This window comes from Musca domestica, unplaced genomic scaffold (genome assembly GCF_030504385.1).
Source record: "Musca domestica strain aabys unplaced genomic scaffold, Musca_domestica.polishedcontigs.V.1.1 1081, whole genome shotgun sequence".
NCBI lineage: Eukaryota > Metazoa > Arthropoda > Insecta > Diptera > Muscidae > Musca > Musca domestica.
Window position 1 is genome coordinate 47,931 of NW_026712128.1, and position 10,804 is coordinate 58,734.

A 10,804-nucleotide genomic window follows, 5' to 3' on the forward strand; every position below is an offset into this window, starting at 1 on the left:
CCATAGTATTAGCTTGCAATGCTTATTTTAAGAACCTAATATAAGTTGTCAATGGTTAGCTTTTCTCTTTAAAAAGCCTAAACTTTGATAAACAATATTAGCTTGCAACAATAGTCAATCTACAAATTTGGCGGTGTTCATGCTTATTGCTGTTTTCTTTGATTTGTGGTTTATTGTTGTATTCGTTTCAACTTATTTATTTAGAGTGCAGAATACATATTTATGGTGAATGAAGGACTTGTTGCATATACGCATGTATATAATTACGATCACCAATTTTAATATGCGTCTTTCAGACTTAGCACATATTATTCTTAGGATTATTGATGTTACAAAAGGTGTATATTTGTTCTCATTTAGATATAGCCCTTATATAATATTATCTCCTAATATTCGTCGACTAAATGTGCTCCAAAGTGGCATTTTATGATTTCAGTACACTTAAGTGTAGTCCTTTAATACTGATTTCCCATATAACCTGCCGATTTGAGGTATTTTGAAGGCCTTAAAAGCATTTTCGAGGTAATAAATCATTTGTTAAAAAAATTACGAAAAGTCTACTTTATGATTTATTTCCTATTCATCAGTACCTCTTTATATTCGGTGTATCATCGTATTTAATTAAATTTTCAAACCTCAATTGTCAGTCTTATAAAGGTCTTAACAATATTTTCCAAATCAAAGTAAGTTTGAATTCGTAACTTTTGAAGACCATATTTGTGCAAAATTCTATGTCAACAAATATACATCCGTCTGTGTATGTAGCCGGTCGTTAAAATCGCAATAAAGGCGACATATTTAGTTTAATCTTTGAACATTTATACAATACTAGCTGGCCCGGTCCGCGTTGCCGGACCCCCTTGATAATCCAAGATGACAAATAGTGGCCAAATCGAAAATATAGCAGAACAACATAGCATGACCTCATAATTGAGGTCAGACTGATTTCAGAATAGTCAAATATAATTACTATTTTATACCCATTACCGTAATATGGGAACGAATTTTATTTGTCATTTAAATTGTAAATTGGAGACCCCATAAAGTCCATATTTTTCATCATAGTATAATTCAATGACGATTCAACAAATATTCGGTCCCGTGCTACTTTCTTATATTTGTAATTCGTTCATGTTTTCACAATTTATTTCATATAGATGTATATCCCAAATCTACGTTCCCAACCAATATTCTCTTGGGGGTTACAAATTCATAGAATACAAATTATTCTTTTCTGACCACACATTAGATGTGAAAGTGGACTTAGGGATACTCCAATGTGGGGACTTTACATGAATAAATTTCTATGTGGCAATTATCTGTACGATGGTTCCTTACCCCAGGGTAGCATAATACAATTTTTTAGTGGTCAAGACCAATGGGCCCTACTACGAAAATTTTATGCGAAGAGGTTCTCTACCCCCTTAGAAACAAAGATGCCAAATAAGGGCCAAAAATAGAAGAAAGTGGCGAAGACTCCAAAAATGGCATAAATCATACGATGATTATTTATGATCGATATCATGATCTGTAAAAGCGATTTAAGGTATCTTAAATGTTCAGGAAGAACTTTTGGAAGGATTGAAATCCTTTTCTTACCAAAAGTCCCATTCGCTCTACTATTTTGCACCCTTTATATTTGGTATTTTACTGATTGTACTCCCAAAAATTTTTGCATTTTGAGCTCCCATTGGACGGATTATTGTCACATGAAAGAAATAAGGCCACGCTTTGAAAAAAGCCCCATTAGTCTTTTTCGGTTATTTTTGTTTGTTTAAATGTCTGCGCATCTTCCAGCTGAAGGACGATGTAGACCCTGGAGTTGAAAGGTAGATGTCAGTTACCATCGTATTTCGCACTTATTTCTTTTTTTTGGTGAAAAATTGTATATAGTGAAAAATTATTCTTTATTTTGTTCACAAAAAATTCACTGAATTCAATATGATATTACAAATTGAAAAAATCTTCAACTTGTTCGCTGATTTTTTACAGCAACTGTTTAAAGATCCTTACAAAGTTTGTCAATAGAATGTACTTTTGTTTTAAAATGCAATTCCATTGGAAATTTTTTTTCGATATTTTCCCGTTTTGAGAATTGTTGCAATGAGATCTCTTTTTTCGTGATTTTTTTAACGATTTTGAAAAAGTAATTATCTTTTAACTTTGGTGTGACCGCATTAAATTATTTCGGTATCATCTATTCCGTTTCGCCACCACATAATTCGGTACTACCCTTCCATTTAACCCGCCATCAATTTCAGTTCTCAAGAAATCAAGTCAATTAAATAAATTGGTATTAATATTCGAATTCAAAAATCTATATATATAAAAGGAAGTTGTGTTAGTTACTACGCTTATAACTTAAGAACCGCTGGACAGATTTTAACGATTCAAACAAATTCGGAATTGTCTCTTTTCCGAAAAGGATAATATCCAAAAAAAATCGCGTAAAAATGTGATATATTAACATTTTCATTTTGACTTTTGAATTGTACAATAGTAATGTTTTATTTTGCATGATTTTTTTCCATTTTGACTTACTTTTTTCTAATGTACATTTGTAGTGTTTTCTATATTTTACTAGCTGGCCCGGTCCGCGTTGCCGGCCCCTACTTTTAGTCTTTAATGCATATTTTTAAGCATTATAGAATTATGAAAGCGGCACAATTTTTATTATAAGTAAAATAACTCCATAGTAATTTCTAAATAGAAATAAACATTCATGGGAAAAATTATAATAGATAATAATCTACCGTCGGTTTTAGATATTTTGAATAGCCTGATCTTATTTTTCAGCCTAAGGCTATAATTGAGTGTTAAAAACCTGTATGATATAGAATTTCTATATAAGGCCTAAAAATGAAAAAAATGTCGAAGAACCCGAACACGGCTTAAATTATATGATGGTTATACCAAAAAAAAATGATCATATTTTGCGAGGATGGTTTCTTATCAAATTAAAATGAGTGTGAGAAAAAAGTGGTTAAAATGTAAACAATACTTGAAATAGGGTTGTACCCTTATCCGGGGGTCATATATCATGACCTGCAAAAGCGATTTAAGACATCTTGAAAGTTTAGGAAGAATTTCTTTCTTTTTTCCTAAATATCCAATTCGCCCTACCATTTTGCACACTTTATATTCGGTATTTCACTGACTGCAGTTCCAATGAATTGCATTTTGAGTTCTCATTGGGCGGATTATTGCCATATGAAAGATGTAGGTCCACGTAGGTCACTCATTTTATTTCAAATATTATTCGCCAAAAAGAAATTTTTTATTAATATTTTTATTGGATACCATTCCAAAATTGTATGAATTGTCAAGCCGTTCTTTAGTTATACCTTATGTAATTTTTTCCCCGATTTGAGAATTTTTGCAATGAGATCTCTTTTTTCAAGATTTTAGAAATTTTGACTTAAATTTGGTGTGACCGCGTTAAATTATTTCGATAACATCTATTTCGTTTCGCCACCACATAATATGGTACTACACTTCAATGTAACCCGGCTTCTATTTCAGTTCTCAAGAAATCGAGTCAAAATAAATTGGTATTAATATTCGAATCAAAAAGAAAAAAAAAAATATTATAAAAAACACTACAAATGTACATTCGAAAAAAGTAAGTCAAAATAGAAAAAAAAACATACAAAATAAAACATTACGATTGTACATTTCAGAAGTCAAAATGAAAATGCTAATTTATCACATTTTTACGCGATTTTTTTGAATATTATCCTTTTCGGAAAAGAGACAATTCAGAATTTGTATGAATCGTTAAAATCAGATCAGCGGTTCTTGACTTATAAGCGTAGTAACTAACACAACTTACATTTATATATATAGATTTTTGAATTCGAATATTAATACCAATTTATTTAATTGACTTGATTTCTTGAGAACTGAAATTGATGGCGGGTTACATGGAAGTGTAGTACCGAATTATGCGGTGGCGAAACGGAATAGAGGATATCGAAATAATTAAACGCGGTCACACCAAAGTTAAAAGATAATTACTTTTTCAAAATCGCTAAAAACTCACGAAAAAGAGATCTCATTGCACAAATTCTGAAATCGGGAAAAAAATCGAAAAAAAATTTTTTTTCAATGGAATCGATTTTTAAAATAATAGTACATTCTATTGACAAACTTTGTAAGGGCCTTTAAACATTTGCTGTAAAAAATCGGCTAACAAGTTGAATATTTTTACAATTTGTTATTCTTTTTTTTGTCAATTTTTTTTCAATTTGTATTATCATATTGAATTCAGTTGATTTTTTGTGAACAAAATGAAGAATAATTTTTCACTATACAATTTTTCACCAAAATAAGTGCGAAATAGAATGTAAACTGACATCTACCTTTCAACTCCAGGGCCTATATCGTGGTTCAGCTGGAAGATGCGAACACATTTAAATAATCAAAAATGACCGAAAAAGCCTAATGGGCCTCATCTCAAAGCGTGAACATACCTTTTTTATGTGACAATAATCCGTCCAATGAGAGCTCAAAATGCAAAATTCTTTGGGAGTACAATCAGGAAAATACCAAATATAAAAGGTGCAAAATAGTAGATGCGAATGGGACTTTTATTAAGAAAAGGATTTCTATCCTCCCAGAAATTCTTCCCAAACATTCAAGATACCTTAAATCGCTTTTGCAGGTCATGATATAGATCATAACTCACGGATAAGGGTACAACCCGATTTTATATTTATATAACCATCGTATGGTTCAAGCTATTTTTGGGGTCTTAGTCCCTTTTTATTTTTTGGCCCTTATTAGGCATCTTTGTGTCTAAGGGGGTACAGAACCTCTTCGCATAAAATTTGAAATTTTCAGAGTAGGGCCCATATTGGTCTTGAACACATTCATCAATTGATTTGGCTAAAAAATTTTGTTATGCTACCATGGGGAAGGGAACCATCATACAGATAATTGCCACATAGGAATTATTTAAGTAAAGTCTCCACATTGGAGTATCCCCAAGTCCACTTTCACACCTAATGTGTGGTCAGAAAGGAAAATTTTGTATTCTATTGAATTTGTAACTCCCAAGAGAATATTGGTTGGGAACGTAGATTTGGAATGTACATCTATATGAAATAAATTGTGGGAACATGAACAAATTACAAATATAAGAAAGTAGTACGGGACCGAATATTTGTCGAATCGACATTGAATTATACTATGATGAAAAATATGGACTTTATGGGGTCTCCAATTTACAATTTAAATGGAAAATAAAAAAAATTCCCATCTTACGGTAATGGGTGTGAAATACCTATAATTTTGAGTTGGCCTCTATTTGCCATATTGGATTATAAGGGGTAGAAGAAAGTTTTCAAAGTAGGTCGATGTTTCGGAGTAGTGCCCATATAAAGGTACCTTCTGATTTTACCATATTTCAAAGGATTTGGCTAAAAATGTGTATTCGGGGTGAAAATCTTACACAAAAATGTCAACATATTCACAAATTTTAGAAATTTCTCCATGCAATAGTATCCCCTCAAGTCCACCTTTTGGCGGACAAACAGACCGACATGGTTAGGGGACTTATGAGGACTCTAATGCACAATCTAAGGTGCTAATGGGTTTAAAAAAGTAATTAACTTTGCCTATTCTTAAATCATTCAGCCCTCAATTATGAGGTGTACAAAATACAGTAAATTCCAAATTGCTTCTCATTTGACTGTAAAATTTTGCTACGATTTTTACCATACTAAAAATTAATTTGATCCCTTACATGTGGATAACATTCATATATACTTTTTAATAGATTTGTATAGCACATCCACACATTTGAAGCACACGGTTTAAATATTGAAGTCCACGGCTTATAAATGGGTACAGATATTTTAAAACACTTTTAATCGACCAGTACGCAAACACTTACATCAGTCATATCTGTGAATAATTATGCTTTTAAAAATATGCATAATAAACAAAAACTACGGGCCGGCAACGCGGACCGGGCCAGCTAGTATGTATATATATATATATATATATATATATATATATATATATATATATATATATATATACATATATATATATATATATATATATATATATATATATATATATATATATATATATATACAACAAATGTACATTAGGAAAAAGTAAGTTAAAATGGAAAAAAGTCATGCAAAATAAAACATTGCTATTGCACATTTGAAAAGTCAAAATGAAAATGTTAATATATCACATTTTTTTGGATATTATCCTTTTCGGACAGGAGACAATTCCGAATTTGTATGAATCGTTAAAATCAGTCCAGCGGTTCTTAAGTTATAAGCGTAGTAACTAACACAACTTTCTTTTATATATATAGATTCTTAGGAAGTTAGAATATATACGTTTCGTTTAGGTATAAAAGTACGTTGAGATTTTAAATGTTTTGATGCTTTGAGAAGTAGTTTTTAATCAAAATTGTATAGAATATATGCAAAATTTCGCGTTTTTTTTTTTTTTTCAATAAGAATTTTCAATTCCAAAAGGCATTCTGAAACACGATTTTTCTAGAGGCTTTTTTCAAAATTTTCATTCATGAAAACGTTTCCACTACAATTACAAATAACCAAAAGGACATTTGAGTCAATTCGGCCAAGCAGTTCTCAACTGATGTGTTACTATTTTTTTTTTTTTAAATTGTATACATATAAATTTAAAGAAGTATGTGTGGCCAGTTCCTCTGACCCCAAACAGATGCATAGGGTTGGAGGGAGAGTCAAGAGTACGTCATATACTAACTATGGAACAAATATCTTCATTATTTTGGCAAATATTAGGATTTTAGGTAAATCGAAAAATGGGCGTAAAAGTAGGCGTGGTCATAAAAACCAAACTCGCGGTAGGACGAACATTTTAAAAAAAGTATTCAAATCTGTCCAGCCGTTCCTAGCTGATTCGATTACCAACGAACAACAAATGATTTTAATACATATATATAGATTAAAAAGTAGTCGTTGTCAGTTCCTCTGCCCGGGTATCACGGGTAATAATTTTCAAACCGGTATCTTCATTATTTTGGCAAATATTAGTATTTTAGATAAATCGAAATAGTTGGCGTAAAAGTAGGCGTGGTCAATATTTTATTTTTTAAAAACCTAACTCGGAGTATGACGAACGTTTGTGCCAAAAAACAATGCAAATCGGTCCAGCCGTTCTCAACTGATTCCATTACCAACGAACAACAATTGATTTTTATATATATAGAATAAGAAGATTCCTAGGAAGTTCGAATAAGTCATTTTGTTTAGGTATAATAATACCAGTAAACATTCGTCCTTTTGCATGTTTTTGTTACAATTTCTACCGAATGAACTGTAATTTGACATTTAAAGTTGTCAGTATTGTGAAATCAATACCGGCAATAATAATAACTGTTTACTGTTGGTTCCCCATTAGGCATAGCCTCAATTTAAAAGTACGTTGTGGTTTTTAATGTTTTGATGCTTTGAAAAGTATTTTTTAATCAAAATTAAAAAATTTTGGTATGGCAACCATATAACGGCATGTATAGAAAATATGCAAAATTTCTCGATTTTTTTGTGTGTTTAGATACACCCTTGGGAGGATATAAATGCCGCTCATGATGTATCAATAACCAAAAAATGATGTATCAATAACCGAAAATTGATGTTTGAAAATAAGTGGGTATTCACAATAGTGACCATCTGCAAGAATAATAATGCATCTTCCAATGTATTATCATGATCAAACAAATGTTAAGCAAATGTAAAACAATTTAAAAAGCAGTAAGTTCGGCCGCGCCGAACTTTGAATACCCTCCACCATTTGGAACGAATTTGAAAATTTTCACAAAATATAATCTGTTAAAAATTATGGGGTTTATAAGAATAAAGCCGTCTACATGGGCATTGTTTGTCATAAGCCGTTACCGTATTCAAATTCGAAACTTGAAATAAACGGTGAATAATGTAGCTAATATCATTAAAATACCATATATATCGGAGCTATACGAAGACCTGGACCTGCAAAGACAATTTTCTGTCATAGGCTGTAGCATCGATTACGATCTTCAAATACGACATCTCAAACAATTTCGGTGAGTATTGTACCTAAAATCGTCAAAATACCAAATATAGGGAGGTACTGACATACGGAGCCTATACGAAGACCTAGACCAGCATAGACAATTTTCTGTAATAGATTGTAGCATCCATTACGAAGTTCAAATACGACATCTCAAACAATTTCGGTGGGTATTGTACACGTCAAAATACCGAACTTAGGGAGGTACTGATATTTGGGGCCTAAACGAAGACCTGGACCTGCATAGACAATTTTCTGTCACAGACTGTAGATCCCATTACGAATTCTAAAAACGTAATTTGAAACAATTCCAGTGAACAATGACGATAAAATCATCAAAATACCGAATATTAGGAGGTACCGTTATGTGGGGGCTATACGAAGACGTGACCTGCATAGAAAATTTTCTGTCATGGGCTGTAATATCCCTTTGGAACTTCAAATATCAAATTTGAAACAATTCCGGTGAATAATGCCGCTAACATCATCAAAATACCGAATATCGGGAGGTACCGTTATATGGGGGCTATATGAAGACGTGGACAGGCGGGCAAACGGACAGACAGACAGACGGACATCGCTAAATCGACTTAGAATTTTACGCTGATCAAGAATATATACATATTTTGTTGGGTCTGACATGAGTATTTCGAGGAGTTACAAACGGAATGACAAAGTTAATATACCCTCCATAGTATGGTGGAGGGTATAAAAACTACTTTGAAGAAATTTATGCAACTTTGGAGTGTACCGCAGTACCAATGTAAAAACCCAGCGAGGCTTTTAGTTTATAAATAAAAGTGCCCCGTCGACGGGCAAAATGCATGATATCTAAATCGTGTGCGTGTGCATGAAGCTTTCACCGAGCAAGGTTCATGCATTTATTTTGCTTTCGTGCTGTGCAGACAATGTCGATAACATAAGATACATTTTTTACAAATTTAACATCCCAAATGCTGGCAAAACCGGTAAACTTCCAACACCTCAAAAACTTTTTCTCAGTAAAAGAGCTGTAAGTTTGATATACCCTCCACCATTTGGAACGAGTTTGGCAATCCGTAACAAATCTGTTAAAATCTCAAAATACAGAATGTAGCCGTTAATTAGGGTCTATACGACCACGTGGACCTGCATAGGCAACTTTTGTCATAAGCCATTACAATATTCAACTGCGAAACTTAAAAAAAAATCGGTGAATAATGTAGCTAAAATTATAAAATACTGAATATAGGGAGGTACCATGGGGGTATAACAAAACGTGGACCTGCACAGACACCTTTCTGTCACAGAGAAAAAACGTGACACAGACAATTTTCTGTCACAGGCTGTAATATCCATTAAGAACTTAAAATACCAAATTTGAAACTAGAAGACGTGGACCTGCGCGGACAATTTTCTGTCATAAGCTCTAGTATCTATTTCCGGTGAGCAATGTGGCTCAAATCACCAAAATACTGAAAATAGGGAGGTACTATTATATGGGGGCTATACCCAAAAGTGGACGTACATGGCCCATTTTCAGTACCAAAAGTCCTGCAGACATAATATACATTTGAGTAAAATTTTATGCACCTACTTCATTTCGTTCGGAAGCAAACTTTATATACCCTCCATACTGTGTTGGAGGGTATAAAAACGTCGCAAATAAGAATATGCATGATCCCTCCACACACGTCAAAATCGAGCATCATGAACGAGAAAAATCAAAAAAAGTATCGTAGGTGTGAAGCATACATACAAATTTTCACTAACACCATAAAAATACATGTCATGCATTTTTGGAGTTTATATATTCTATAGTTTTATTCGAAAATCGGAAAAAAATCGAATAATTCATTCGAAAATAGGAAAATAATAGGATGTTTTTAATGCAAAATTCGGAAATTTTTCGGATGTTTGATACGAAATTCGATCGAAAAACCGAAATACTAAAACTTTATCTAATTTTTAGATATTTTCTTTATATTTTTCTGTTTATATTTTTCAATTTAATGATAGAACATTTTTATTAAGTCTTTTTGTAAAATATAAGGAATGCGGGAATTAAAATTCAGTGTAAATTAATATAATTACAGTTTGTTAAACCTATCTTTAGCCGAGTTGAAGAAATGATTTATATGGGTAGTTCCCGGAATATGTTCCAGTTCCGCATCTAAATAATAAAAATGAAAAATATATTATTTACATTATCAAAAAGTTTAAAACACAAGGGTATAAACCTTTAAGGAGCCTAATAAAATAGATGTCCTTTACAGTATTTTGGTGCATATCGTGCCACGAAAACGTGTTCACATTGTCGTGGCGTTGATTTTTTAAACGGTGTAGCTAAACAATTGAAGATATTAATAAAAGTAGAAATTGTAGAAAAATGTTTACTTACCACAAGGTTCTGAAGGTCCAAATCTTCCTTTAATTATCATTTTAACTTTTCACTGTAACACACTGCACACGTGCTCCGTTCAAATTCTGCCGACAAACTGATCAAAAAACCAAAACAAAAGTGGTATACACAAAATTCTTCAAATAATTTCAACCGAGCATGTGCAGAGTACTCGGAAACTTTTCGAAAAGAACGGTAAAAAAATCTCAACAGAAAAAAGTTAACTCTCTGCTGATGTCAGAATTGTTGTTTTTTTTTTCAAATGAAACAAAAGAAACGAATATGTGCAGTTTACTCGGAAACTTTTCTAGAGAAACATCCCAGCGGTCCGAAATCTACCGACATTGTAAGCGAAGGCTGGAC

General features: G+C 32.3%; 1 long non-coding RNA gene across 1 annotated transcript; it reads right to left on the reverse strand.

Moving 5' to 3' along the window:
* Positions 1 to 9,554: 9,554 nt before the first annotated feature.
* Positions 9,555 to 10,531, reverse strand: LOC109611879 (uncharacterized). Its single transcript, XR_002194157.2, has 3 exons — positions 10,442 to 10,531; positions 10,281 to 10,386; positions 9,555 to 10,213 (listed from the first exon to the last, which is right to left on the reverse strand). It is a non-coding gene; the product is annotated as an uncharacterized LOC109611879 (long non-coding RNA).
* Positions 10,532 to 10,804: the final 273 nt, after the last annotated feature.